At 34.1% G+C, this 14,238-nt stretch overlaps 1 protein-coding gene across 3 annotated transcripts in view; it reads right to left on the bottom strand.

Annotated features, from left to right (window-relative positions):
- The window catches only part of LOC125662347 (sodium- and chloride-dependent taurine transporter-like), a 53,129-nt gene that overhangs the window by 37,821 nt on the left and 1,070 nt on the right, over positions 1-14,238 (bottom strand). The gene's annotated exons all lie outside the window — the stretch shown is intronic.

Raw genomic sequence — 14,238 nt, 5'->3', positions numbered from 1 at the left:
CTTGTTCTGTGTATGGTCAGTTTTTAAATCGAGGTAAGCTACTGACAAACAAGTTGATGGTACAGGGGTTTAAACAGTCTCGATTGAAGTCCGCATTTCGCAAATTCTATGGTCGTTATAACGATCTAGTTCGTCAATACAACCTACTATTGGGTCAAATGCTGTTTGACGTGTTTCATACCGATTGTTAGGCCGTTGTTGGCACGCTGATTTTGACTACGGATAACTCCGTTTACCTGATCAGGATATAGGGCTCACGGCGGATGTGACCGATCGACAGGGGATGCTTACTCCTCCTAGGCACCTGATCCCACCTCTGGTGTTGTCCACGGGTCCGTGTTTGCCCAACTATGTATTTTGTATTGCTTATAGGAGTTATGAGATTGATCACTGTACGTTATCTTCACCTTTCATGTATTAGATCAAAAACTCTTTATGAGTAACTAGTATGTATGAATTTAAAAATGCAATTTAAAATTCAATGTAAAACTTTTATCTATGATGTTTATACTTTGTTGTTCAGTAATTTTGCTGTATCTGCTCAACAAAAATTTACATTTACCATATTTACAAATTGTAATTATAATGAAAGAAATCTAATGCAAGCACTAAAACAATTTTGTGTAGTAATTCCATATTTGATGCCAGAATGTCTATACCCCATGAAATAATTTTACCCACAAAGAATTGCCCTTGGAATTCACTATCATCTTTTTTGAAAAAGTGTTTTTCATTTTTATTTGATACTCAAATTCTTTACACCACTACACAAGGTATACCAATATCCGTGAAATATATATACCTCTTATCTGGGAATTGGGTATATTTCAAAAATATCAACAGCATATGGCAATTTCTCACGCTGATCTATTCCCTGTGAGATTTTTGACGACGGAAATGCACGTACATGCACATACACGTATCATGACATATCACTATTGGTGTGTTAAATTCAATAAAAACTGTACCTTCCTCTTTGTTTTGGTATCACCCTTCGGTACCCAAATAACACTGCATTTCTCGTCTACGTTAACAGCAAGAATACTGCCAATTGTATGAGATATACTTATTTTTATCAATTCTTTTTTTTCTTTCGTAATAAAACACAACCTGTTTCGTCGACAAAAACGATATCGGCATCATTACTGTCATCAATGGCCTTATCTGTCTGCATGCTGGTTTTTTTTTTTTTTTTAAGATACAGAATATTGCGATTTCGCAAAACCAATAGTGATTACCAACTACAAAACTATAGGTTTGAGTTTCACGATTTTCCAATTGTAAAATTTATAATGCATTTTATTTTTATTTTTCGGTTTGGCATGTTGGATATAATCAGCGGATTTTTTTTTTAAGTAGAAGAATTTGCATTATTTTTTCTCGATTCTCCAGAAATTAGTGTCGGTGAATCCGTAAAGCAAGAAACAAGACGCCCAAGGGCCTTAACGGTCACCTGAGTATCATAGCCCATACTGAGAGTCACATATCTGCATTTAAGTCTCAATATGGAATCCTTTGAGCATATTTTTATGATCTTTCAAAATATGCACACAATTCCTATTGATTTACATCAGACGAAAAAATGGAAGTTTGTAACATATAAATTGATTGATTGAATATTGTTTAACGTCCCTCTCGTGAATATTTCACTCATATGGAGACGCCACCACTGCCGGTGAAGGGCTGCAAAATTTAGGCCTATGTTCGGCGCTTATGGCCATTGAGCAGGGAGGGATCTTTATCGTGCCACACCTACTGTGACACGGGACCTCGGTTTTTGCAGTCTCATCCGAAGGACCGTCCCATTTAGTCGCCTCTTACGACAAGCTAGGGGGTACTGAGGATCAATTCTAACCCGGATCCCCACGGGATTGTAACATATAAATCACTTTGACATCCCCCAACTCCCCAAAATAACCCTGACCCATATATTTCACAATTTAAGAAAATGACATTACGGACATAACCATGCATTTTATTTATCTCACATGACTGTGGAAGTAGAGAAGAAAAAATAATTTTTATACATTTTTATTATTTGGCCATATTGGCCCTGCCCAAGGTCCTGAACCCTTAATCCAGGAGTTATGAAGTTCACAATTTCGTAGAGAGCTTATCTTGCATATAGTATCTCTCTCTTTCACACATATATATTCTTATAAAATAACAAAGTCCGTCAATAAACTTCAAAACGCTTGCTCCAGTGTTACTGCTTGTACCTTCAATATTGTTTCATGTGAAAGATAAAGTCCGTAAGCTATAATAGAATCTTACTTGATTAGTAAATATCGTAAAATTAATTAAAAACTTCATAGCTTTTGTTTTCGATAAACTAACCTGAAATAGCAAAAATGAGAGTACAGTGTCGGACAGGCTTTGGCGGATCTAAGCCAGTTTTACTTTCAATAACAACTTTAGATAATACGATATGAAGTAAATCTGTTGTTTATCTATGCTTGATTTTGACGTTACAAAAGAAATAAGTTTCGATAGTTGTTGAATGAATAAATTATGCCTGTTCGTTTCTTCAATCCGTGATTTTAGTCTTGAATCAGCCTTATGGAAATTTCTGAAACGAAGCGCCATCACTATAGACGCTTAGGTCTACCAATCGCGCATTATCGGGTCTTTCCATCAAGTCGAAAAGTTGCGATTGGTTTACAACATGATCAGCATAAAATTGTGTAGGTGTTCAATGTTAGTTTTGACTGGGCCCATGATTATTATTTCATGAAGATTTATAATTATATTACTTCAACGAAGGGCACCCCTCCCGAGACCAACGATCTGACATGTCGATAATTTTATAAATATAATTGTCTTCTGACATTTTCGTTGTTCTTAATTGTTCCCGTGATTATAGAAATCACTATTATGGCTTTTTGTAATAATTTATCAACATTTACTGATATGTACAAACACATGGATAAACACAAAAAAGTTATTATTTTGGTTGAACATGTATTGTGATGACACAGATAATCTTGAAAGTAAGTCGAAAACTGTCCAGTATATGTCAGATATCGAATGGTCCGGGAATGTTTTGGGATGTTTGCGCCTTATAACTTTAAAGCTGACATGAATTAATAAATACGTACACCTTTCTCATCTTATCCGCCATATTTCTCTCAGGTAGCCTAATTTACTCTACCCGTATATACCCCAAATGTGATTGTCACACCTGAGTGATTTTTCTAGGTGGACTCGACCAGTGCACATCTCCGATAGTAATATAAAGGGAATGAGAAACAAATAAAATAACATTTTAAAACATTATACTTTGCTCAAAATTACAAAATATTGATTGTATACTAATGCAACATTCTGGAAGTTTAGATAAGTTAGACAAAAATACAAAAAAAAAAATTCTTGCATACTTGCAAGTGCATGCAAGTATTTGCATTTTCTAATAAAATATATGCGGATAAATCATTTGCCAATTACATACTGATAGAATGGAATAGGCAAAGAGCATAAAATATATTATTTATATCAATTCTTGCAAAATAAAGGTGCATGCCACATGCACAGTATGCAATGCACAAGGTATAATCGCCAAACAAAGTATCAAATACGGGCGTCTATTCAACAGGTATCGGAGATGTGCACTTACCGAAAATATTAGATTCTCTTTATTCTGATAAATCCACGAAACAAAATAATAAACTCCATTTGTATCTCGTTAGAACTTTACAACACGTCGTCATTCCATTATACAGACTGCGACACACTTCACCCGTGCCAAACAGTGTGTCTTCAATCAGGGGAGATGTCAGAGTCGAAAATTTTTCCTGTATTGAATGCTTGTCTGGTCGAGGTTTTGCAGTTTATAGAAATCGGGAATCTAATATCTGGTTGGATATATTGCGTGCACAATTCAAAATTTCTCGATGATCATATACAAACTTGGATATACAAATAAGGGAATAATGATCGAAAAGATACATCTATTTAAAAATGCGTGTATTACATTTGCAATCCATAATAAACAGTTCATTACACAAAGACACATATGAAAGGAAATTTATAAACGAAAATATAGTTTTGTTGTCTCTTTTGGAACCACATAATTATTTACGGTCTCTGTATGTCCATATTCAGAGAGAGAGCGAGAGCGACCGTCCTACTTCGATTTATAATACATGTATATCATTTCACAGAAGGAAAGAAAATTGATCACTTATATAAATGTAATCTTCAAAGCATTAAAGATTCCAGCTATTTAAGAATTTGTGATTGACAATATATTGGAAACTTACAGGAGTTGATGCTTATAATTGAATTCATTACAAATTTTAAAAAAAGAATATTAGTTTGAACTGTGCATGTAGAAAATACTGATTTTGTATGTTACAATAACGGGAAAAAAGTAAATTGTCAAAAAAAGTGGGAAAAGCAGACCAGCCTTCCTGCCCACCCCAACCCCCTGTTTTCGTGCCTGAAACAACATATCAATTCGTGTTGAAAGAAAGGTGCCTATCTACATTTCATTAAATTCCAAAGGAGCTCGAATTTATGTGTTCCCCTATTAATTATTTTGTATGCAAGATTCATTCCCGAATTTAGAATCATGCTTTCAGTCAGAGCAGAAATGAATTCATTTTGAAGTACATCTAGTTGAATGCAAATATCGGGTTCCTTCTTTTAATTTCATCAGACTCAATAGAAACCCCTCTCCCAAACTATGCAGCTTTGTTTTTATTGATATCTAAATCGGTATAAATGAATCCGGATATAAATTATATAATGTTTTTTCGTGATCATATAGATATTGATAATGAAAAAAGAAAATGTTTATACTCTTGCCTTTTGCATATCCTACTAATGCATTACAGTATATTGACATTGTATCATATCAAATAAAACCTCAACACGAATTTTACTGATTTATGCATACTAACATCTTATCGAATACATTTGAATTTGAAATTTCAACGTACAGCGGTATGGCCATTGCGCCAGATCTACGAAATGAAAATATTTATGAATAAATTACACTCAAGCCTCAAAGTAATCATTATGGCATGTTACAGAAACGTTAAAACACACAAATGCTATAGTCCTGCAATGCATGCATGCGATTTTTCTGAATACATGTATTTATGTATTCATGAATGAAGTTCCTACGCTTGAAAATATCTTGGTCTTTATGCATTTTGATTTGTGATTTTGGTTTACCATTCCTTACACTGTGTAAATGAAGGAAAACTTGGTAAAGGGTGCAATTCTACTTGCACCATACAATTAGTATACATGCATGTGTTTCAAAGCAAAATGTACATGTAATAACCAGACATGTATCGTCATTTTTCATGGGGGGGGGGGGGGGGTACAACAGGGGAAAAAATGGAAAATTGGATTCTTCAAAATCTCTTGCCATTCAAAATAATAATTAAAAAGGATGAACGAAAACAGCAATAAAATAAAACAAAACACCCAAACAAACCAAGATGTTTTGTCCGATGTTCAAATTCCTAATGTGGGGGTGAAGGGTTAAAGAGTCTTTTTCTTTGACTACCTCAATAATTTCCCCCTACACTTCATTTTCTTCAATCGTTGGGGGTCGGATGGGGTGGTTAGAGTCCTCTACTATGAGTGCCTCATATCTTCATTTTATTAATTGGTGGTGGTGTGTGTCTTCTACTATTTTATCAGAACTTTCAAGCTGGGGTAAGTGGGGGAGGGGTTGTCACTCAATGTATCTTTTGTTTGCATGACAAACTGACAATAAATGGATATTGTTATTAAAGGTGGGTGACAGACACTCTTGTCCTCTCCCCTTGATGTTTGATAACGACGCATAATATGATCAACTCGATTATTACATTTTGCATTAGTACAATTGGCGTCGAGTTCGACGCAGAATGTAATAACGCAAAATGGCATAGATATATAAGATCTATTGAGCGCCAAATTAACATAAAATGAAGTAATTGAAAATAACATTATTTAAAAATATGTTTAATTTTTAATTATTGCGTGCTTTAAATGAATCAAATAAATCTGTATTATCAATTAATGAGAGCAATATTGAGTTACTAGTACTGTTCTCTTTTTATTGAATTACGATATCATTTGTCTTAATAAGAGGACGATTATTACAAGATCATCGGTTCTCTCTCTCTCTCGTCTTTACATGTATCTCTCTCTCTCTCTCTCTCTCTCTTTCTCTCTCTCTCATCCCATACACTCGTCAGTGTTGTATATGCAAATTTATGTACCTAAATGATTTCCTGATTTATAAATCTGCAATACTCTGACCAGTAAATCATATGGTATAAGGATTCATACACAATACAGGGTAAATATTATACTCTGATACTTCCCCTGATTGAAGATAGCTGATCGGCACGGGCTAAGTGTGTCGCAGTCTGTACAATGGACAATGTTGTTTACTGTTGGAATGCAAATGGAGTTTATCGTTTTGTTTCATGGATTATGCAAATAAAGGGAGTTTTACTACTACTTAAGAGTATTTTCGACAAGTGTACACGTACATCTGCGTTCCTTTACAGATATTACGAGTAGGCCCAGGTAAATAGTCGTCCACATTCGATGCGTTTTCATGACGAGCATACATGCCATTTTTATAAGTACAGTAGTATTTATGTCTTTGCCTTTTACTTGAAGTAATTGTGAATGGTATAGATTGTATACTCTTTGCTTATTCCATTTTATCAATAGATAAAAGATGAAATATTTCTCCGCATTTTTGTATAGTTTTGACATATTTACTGCAAATGTACGCACGTTCACGTAAAGAAAAGGCATTCTATACAAATGGATATATTTATCCAAATATATATATATTTAGAATGATTTACTACTGTACGATATGTTTATTATAATTTTGAGCACTGCGTGGTGTTCCAAAACGTGATTTCATTTCTTCTGGATGTCCTATAAATTAGTATCGGAGATGTAAGTGTTACCTGTCGAAGCTACCCGCACAGGTGAATCGAAGACACTGATGTGAAGTGAAGCGTAGCAAAGCTCGTCCCCTTATATACCATGCGAACCCTGATACATATAACAATAGAAATTCCAACTAATATGGCGGATTATAAGAGAAATATGGCGGACATATAGAATTATATTATATTTATTAATTCATGTCAGCTTTAAAAGTTAAAACATTTATACCAAAATTAGGTTGTACACTACCTGGCAATGTCCAAGAAATCAGGCCATTGTTCACAATATAGCAGTTTTTCTGTTTGTCATTCAAATTTCCTATTATTGCGTTGGACGAGAAGTTAGAAATGACATGTATTCATAGATTTGCCTTTAAATTGTTGCACTGGAGAAAAACTAACGTGTGATTATAAACACATTCGTAGTATTGAGTTTCAAATTTTGAAATTAAGAAAGCCTGTCTTTGGTAAACTATTCGGCATGACGGATTACAATTGCATTCGTAAAATTATTTAATTTTCAATACGGAGAGAGAGAGAGAGATCGAGATCGAGATCATGTTACATAAGGAACATTTAATTTGGAGCTCCAAATGACTTCCTAAAAACCAAATTTTATTTACTGTATATGATGAAAATAAGTATAACATAAATAATGCACGAAATTATTCAAAAATTGTTTTAAAATTCGTTTGAATTAAAGATATCGTTCATTCCATTCATGTGCGCAACAATTCAAACACGCATTTCTCTATGCAATATTATTTAATTGTATTTTGTGCGGGGGTTTTATCTAGTATACCTACATTGGTATAAACTAACACATTTTGCCAATAAACTCCGAAATCACTGCTTGCACATCTGATACTGTTTCCTATCTGCGGTGAAGTCCATAGCTATAATAGAATCTTACTTGATTAGTAAATATCGTAAAATTAACTAAAAACCTACTTTCATTTTCGATAATCTACCCTGAAATAGCAAAAAATGAGGTTAGAGTGGCGAGACACGCTGTGGCGGATCTACATGTAAGCCAGTTTTCTCTTCTTCTTTTCATGACAGCTTATTAAAGATAAAACAATATGAATTCAATCCGTTGTTAATCGATGCTTGATTTTCATCTTACAGAAGAAATAAGTTTTGATAATTGTTGAATAAAGTATGCCTGTTCTTTTCTCCAAACCGTGATTTTAGTCTTCAATTAGCTTTCCTATGGAAATCCAGAACGAAGCGCCAAGAACCAGGCAACATCCTACAACCAATCGCACATTCACAGGCCTTTCCAGCAACCGAGAAGTTGCGATTGGTTTACCACATAAAATTGTGTAGGTGTTCAGTGTTAGTTATAATAATTTTGACTGGGTTCAAATTTATTATTCTATAAAGATTAATAATTATATTACTCACATACATCTCATTCAATGAAGGACACCCTAGGGCCTGACCCAGGAGCCATGAATTTTACAATTCGGGTAGACTGATTGATTATATCTTGTTTAACGTCTCTCTCGAGAATTTTTCACACATATGGAGACGTCACCAAGACCGATGAAGTGTTTCAAATTTAGGCCATTGTTCGTCCCTTACGGCCATTGGGCAGTGAGGGTTCTTTAGCGTGCCATACCTACTGTGACACAGGACATCCGTTTTTAAAGTCATCTCCGAGGACCCGTGACATTCACACCTGATGCCTAGCGTTTGGCGATGGAACTGTCACTACACTGTAAAAACCAGTGTTTTTAAAAGATGTGTTTAAGTTTTCAACTGACCCGTTTTAAAATGAAACACAATATGTTTAAACACCAAACTTCAGCGTTTAATCCATAAACACTGTCGTTTAATTTGATGTTCAATCAGCAACGTGTTTAATCTGTCCACCTTAAACACATAGTGTTCAAATGCAATAAATTTGATGTTATTTAACATTATTTTCGCAGCTATTGTATGAATAAAACATAATTTGATATTTCCCTAATTTAATAAATGATTCTGTACATCACATTACGACACAGAAACTAATACAAGTATACAGAGGGAATAACTTGATTTTTTAATTTTACAATTATGCATTAACAAGTGACGTTGATTTGGTACTAAGATTCATATACCAAATATTTTAAAATATCATCAGCAGGAATAGAAAATGTGACGACTTCTTTCTTTCTATCAATATTTTAATCACCGGTGTTTAAAACATATGTTCAATTCTTAATCGTCATATATTTATAAATTAAATATCTAATATTTACACAGACTTCGCAAATTAAACACCAGTGTTTAATAAGTTATGATAGAGAATGACGCAATATTATTATTTATATGACGTCATAATATTCCATCCAAACGCCGGACACTCGAAGCCACACAGATATAAGGATATAACAAAAAAGAAGTATACTTCCATATTTTTTTTTGGTATCAAGTTTGAACTAAAAATGAATCAGAACACAAAAATGGCTAGCTGTTGTAAACTGTTCGTTTTCATTACGCACATTTTAAGGTCTAATTTTTCCGAGCCCGATTTATTTTTAAAAGGCATAAAAAATATTCTTATTGTTACGGAAGACCTACTGATTGTGCTGGTTAAGATTATTCTTCTTATTCTTTTTTTTCTTCTTCTTTTTCCTAGACGCTAACTTTGAAGCTTCATATCTCGCTCATTTCTGCATGGATTTTGCTCAAATTTTCAGGGTTTATAAACTTTTACAGAACAATTTTAAAATCATGTACTACATTTCAGAAATTCCCTTCTGTTCACGAGTTATTCCCCTTTGAATGAAATTTTAGGGGCTTTGGTTTCCAGACAAAGGCTCCGAGACTGTATAAGCTTGAGCAGAAAATGCATTGAAAATGAAAAGTAGGAGCATTGTAGTTGTGCACATCGTTTTTTGATTACAGCGTTCGAAATGGTGGTTGACAGGGTTAAAAAAAAATTAGGACGCCTAAAGGAGCAAAAAATTACACATATTTTCCTTTGTATCTTTTAAACTAAAAATATTTTGTTAAGACGTGTAGAACAAAAGTTGTGCAAAATGTTAAGAGCTTTCTTTTAATATCCCTTAAAAGGGACTGGCCCCTTAAATTAGGGATCTGGGGATCTTCAAAGTTTTCGCTTTATAACTCAAAAACGGTAAATATTTCGATATGGCTTTTGCTGGAAAAGTTCTTCTTGATCTGATAAACATAATATTTTGCTCGAGTATTGTGTTATATATGAGTAAAAAGCTTGACCCGCAAAACAGGTAACCGTATCATTAGGTAGGTGAAGGGGGAAAATATGCGTATAACTTAAATAAACTTGCTTTAATTGATAAATCTGACTTCATGAAATGCTAATATTCTTTTAAAATAAGGTTTTAACGTGATCTATGGTTCCTTTAAAAATCATCTATCGACAACTTTTTTTTTATTATTATTTAGTAGCTTTAATATAAACAACCGTTCCAAAGAAAAAAAGAGGAAAAGGTTATCTCCTCAACGTTTGTTATTAACACAACGATATATTTAATTGAAGAAACAAACCTTCAAGCATAGAATAACTCAGTCATTAACTACACGCATCTTACATACACCGCGGGGTTTGTTTTTGTTTACAATTACGTAACCGACTCGAGGAACCATCGCGTGTGAACCAGGGCATGTACATAAAGTAAACATTGTCGTCCCAAATATAACACAGAATATTATGTTTTTGATCATATTGGATTTTTCGAATAATTCAGTCTTTCCGGGGATGTATATACTTGTTTATACGTCCCTGGTCTTACGTTTGATTTGTTTTAAATTCAAAACTCTAGAGCATTGAGTCAGGCAATTTAATATACAGTTCATTTCTCAATCATGTCTAATTGAATGTGTGTTTAATATCGGAGATTCATCACTGCTGGACTAGCGATCAGTGATTTCACACTACTTTAACTGAACACACAAGCTTTACTCAAATTCTTCGTTGTGAAAAAGAAAATGGATACATTTTACAATCATAACGAATTATTTCTGAACATGTTTTGAAATCAATAGTTTATAATCATGATTAAACCATGCAAATCTAAACATGCGTATAGAATATTCAGAAACCCATGGCCGGCCAGTCTCATTTCAAATGATTTGTTGTTGTATTGTTTAAAAACAATGACTTTGATTAAACATTGATTCAGAACTCCGTCCAAATTATGTAACTTCGGTACGTGCCCCTGGCGTGAAATTCATACACGACTTCTGTGCGCACTGTGTGTTTTAATTAATAGTGATAAAAAGTTTCCATATGATCAAAGAATATGTCCTGGCCTTGACCCATGGTCACATTGTCAAGTTCACTTTTTAGAAAATACAAACCCCGTCCTGGCCATATCAAGTAATGAAAAAACATTTAGATTTCATACTTACAACAGATTTTCATGTTAACTGAGGCTGCATTAGGACCTGACCTAAGGACATATGGTCAAGTTCAAGGTTTTTATGTCACACAGCTCCGACGGAAGACCTCTCGTTGCTTTGCAACGAGATTTGCTCAAGTTTCTATATGCATTTTCAGGATCTTTCCGAGACAGAGAAGGAAAAAGTCATCAAAACAAAAGAAATGGAATCACCAAGACTTCTGGTATTTTTGGAAAATGAGGAACTGGGGGAAATCTCCATTATTGGTGACGAAACCGAAATTTTTACCCAAGCGGAAACTGTTTTGGACTCAGTCATTGCATTGTTTGCCGTTTATTACATTCACTTGGCCAAAACCCTAAATCAGCAACTTAGAAAGTAAACATATCATGGATTTATTAATGAATCAACAACGCACTGTTACTTTCCTTTCAAAAGAATTTGTATTTTTGATAATAGTTTGAATTGTTAAATTTTCTGAGTTATTTTTTCTGTGTGAGGTTGATCTCCCTTTATAGTGTCAGTATTGATTTCAACACGATTGTATTAGCATTCATTTTGTATATATTTATATTGTAAAATTTAAAGTGATTGATGCAAATGGTATTCCTTAATGTGATCAATTCTAAACCACTTAATGTGAATTTGCATCACTGTATCAAATTCAGAAATGGAGAAAATTTGTTCACTTAGGTTCTTGGGGGAAATGTTTGTCAACAACCCCGTATCTCACATTTGACATGTGTGAAATATCAATGTCTGTCTAAAGACTCTGCTCTTCATGTCTATAATACAGACTTTGTGGGTTCTCCAAAGTTAAGTCTAATACATTCACGATTTCATGTTCGATGTATGTAAAATAAAATAACACTGACACTAAATTTAGGATGGAATACTGCAATCTATTGATATCCTGTAAATTCGTGTATATTTATGTATGTTTGATAATGACGTGGTTTTTATATCATAATCATCTAAATGATTGTTAAATATGAGGAGTATACTTGTTTGTATAGTTATTATGCTGTGTAAAATTCTAATCATGTTTTATGAATAATATAACTGTTTCAAATTAAACGAGTTGAAAATTTAAACATGTTTAATTAAGTGATTATTTATTTCGTGAATTAAACACGTTGAAGTGTTTAAAAATTGTCTAATCATGATGCGTTTATAGTGTTTAATAATCAAACAGAATACAAAATGAGTATTTAAAATTTAAATACTGTATGTTTAGTTTTTAAACACTTCAACGTGTTTATTTCTTAAACACCTGAAAAGGTGTTTATTATCTGTTGCAATTTGGTGTTTATTTTTTAAACACTTCTTTTTTACAGTGTACCTGTTTTAACGACTTAGGTCATCATAATCATGCATTTAGTTTTTCTCAAATATATATGGCAGTAGAGAAGATTTTCTAAGATTTAATGCATTTTCACTATATGGCATATTGTGTCCGGGTAGCGCACCACTTCTCGCTTCTCACCACTACGACCCGAGTTCGATCCCCATGACCGGCAGTGGTTGTAAGTGAGAGGCTATGGCGGTCTCCCACTCGGACACGTGGGTTACCTCCCACATAAAAGACACCCTAGCGCAAACATCCGTGCATCAAAGGACTCCATTGGAAATAAGCTTTCATGATGGGTTACCCTTGGTATTTATGTATGTATGTGTATATACCGAATAAAATTTTTATTTAAGGCCATCTTGGCCCCACCCTTGGCCCTGAACCCTTGAATGTAATAATTTTGGTAGATAGCTTCATTGACATCATAATTATGCATTTAGTTTTTCTCAAATATATACATCAATAGACAAGATTTTCTAAGATACAAATTTTCGAGAGGGATGTTCACCAAGATACAATCAATCAATCTAATACATTTTCACTATATGGTCATATTGGCCCTGCCCTAGGGCCCGAGCCTCTGAGCCAAGAACATTTTCACTATACGGCCATATTGGCCCTCCCCTAAGGGCCAAATCCTTCACCCAAGTGCCATGAATGTCACAATTTTAGTAGAGGGTCTCATGGACATCATAACCATGCATTTAGATTTACTCCCACATGTGTGGAAAAATTTGGCTTTTTTGTGTGCATATTTTGTCCCGACCATGAGGGCCCTGGAGGCTAATATAATGAATTGTATATTTTATTTTCCTCTTATCCTAGAGATAAACCAAAAATGGTAACGATTGGCCTTGTAGTTTTCAAGAAGTTAAACATGTTAAAATTGTTAACGGACGAAACACGTTGCCGGACGAAGACTGATGGCAATAGGTCACCTAATAAAATAAAATCCGTGGCCTTACTAAGGTCATAAGCTTAATCTTAGTATACAATGATTCTGTTTTATTGTGGGTTGTTTTTTCCTCCCGCTGTATCTCTTCTTGTTCAACACATATCCACAGGATCCCGGTACATGTACGAACTCTCGTTAACGTACATTGATCCAAAACGAGGCAAACCTTTTACAGACACGGCCGGACTCGTTAGCTTTAAAATTTAATGTGATACATATAATAATTTATGAGTGTCGGCCTTGTGTTTCTGAATCGTACCATTACGGTATTGAATATTTTAACGTATTTGTCGTATAATTCAAGCACAACTCTTTTAACTTAAAACTCGTTTCGGCCTTGAGTTTTCAATTCATAATTATTGTATTGTTCCGGATTCTCGCACCGTATTTTTTATATTCCTGAGCGATTTTAGTTCTGACGACGAATAGTCGCTACTTGTATTTTTAAACCTCAAAAGTATCTTAAAGTTATAGAAAGATTGATTGATTTTATATTGTTTAACATTCCTGCTCGAGAATATTCAAGGGGGGCTCCGTGGCCAATTGTTTAGAGTATCGCGCTCAACATTTCACGGCTTCTCACCAATAAAAACTGGGCGCCACCAGATAACTGAAAAAATGTTGAATGTGGCGGAAAACAT

Source organism: Ostrea edulis, chromosome 1 (assembly GCF_947568905.1).
Source record: "Ostrea edulis chromosome 1, xbOstEdul1.1, whole genome shotgun sequence".
In the NCBI taxonomy this organism is placed as follows: domain Eukaryota; kingdom Metazoa; phylum Mollusca; class Bivalvia; order Ostreida; family Ostreidae; genus Ostrea; species Ostrea edulis.
This window is presented reverse-complemented; position numbering and strand designations above follow the sequence as displayed.